General features: G+C 36.9%; 1 protein-coding gene across 1 annotated transcript in view; it reads left to right on the forward strand.

Annotated features, from left to right (window-relative positions):
* The window catches only part of sipa1l2 (signal induced proliferation associated 1 like 2), a 47881-nt gene that overhangs the window by 4614 nt on the left and 42011 nt on the right, over positions 1 to 1256 (forward strand). The window lies entirely within an intron of this gene.

Here is a 1256-nt window from a genome sequence, read left to right on the forward strand (position 1 = left end):
ATAAATATTCAAATAATTAGAAAACATTATCATAATTATATTCTATATAAAAAATGCCCATGCCCATAAGATTTTATATCCAGGTTTTCCAAGGCTGAGGGAAGAAAAAAAAATGTAATTCACCTAAAAAGTTTTTTTATTTTTAGCTGTTTTAGCTTATTTTATTGCTTGTTTTGTATGATATAAATAATTGGTTGAGGACCACTGCCATAAAATCAATATGAAATAATAAGTTGATAAGAATCTTACTGAAGCCATAAATCTAACCCTTAAAATCATATTGCTTGATAGTAATTTTGGACCAAGGATGTTGATTCAGGAACATGTCCTACTTGCCAAAATCATGCTAGTCCTACACACAGCCGTATAGGAGCTTATGAGATCTGGTTCATTTAAAGGACAGAAGAACGCTGACAAAATGTGCTTTATGTATAATTCATTTGGTTTGTGGCTAGCCATCAGGAGGCATTTGTTTATATATGCAACTGTATGTTTATAAATGCTGGACGAATTCATAATATGGGAATTCCCTTCAGTGTCAGAATGTGTTTTATGTGGTGAGCCGGATTTACACTTCACATATGAACCATATAATCACGTTGCGTAAGTGGAAACATGGGCTTCCTCTGCTTGGGAAACTTCTTCGACTCGACTTTAGGGTGTTACTGCATACGCTGAAAGCTTGATATGACAAACACGCAGACGGAGGCGCATGAGGCCTGTAGTGCTGCTGTCAGTGTGCATGTGCATCAGTGTGATGAATGAATGCCGATAAGGTCAGTCTGCCCTTGGTGCTGTTATCAGGGACACGCTCGCGTTCGTCTGTCTCTCACCTTGGATGTGAGTTTTATCCAATATCTCACAATGCCTGTTCCTATAATAGCATCTGACCACCGGCGTCCAGCTGAAAGTAAATTATGATCGTTTAGTGCAGGACGGCGGGGTCTAGAAACAACAGGCTCCTGTAGTACATATATAGTGTATAAGCTGTCTTCCAAAACCCTAGTAAGCTGCCTTGCTGAAATGATCTTCATACTATAAGTGACTGAATTGTAATCTACATATGCAGCATCTCCGCTAATGAGTCTGGCTTTAGTTAATAGTGAGAAGCATAAAAAATGACCTAGTGCACCAAAATGTTGAGTAAAATATCTATACTTTTCGGTATTGAATGAAAAACTGTAATAAAATAATACTATATATGTGTGTGTGTATACAGGTACATCTCAATAAATTAGAATGTCATGGAAAAGTTT

Source organism: Sinocyclocheilus grahami, unplaced genomic scaffold (assembly GCF_001515645.1).
Source record: "Sinocyclocheilus grahami isolate Dianchi unplaced genomic scaffold, SAMN03320097.WGS_v1.1 scaffold918.1, whole genome shotgun sequence".
NCBI lineage: Eukaryota > Metazoa > Chordata > Actinopteri > Cypriniformes > Cyprinidae > Sinocyclocheilus > Sinocyclocheilus grahami.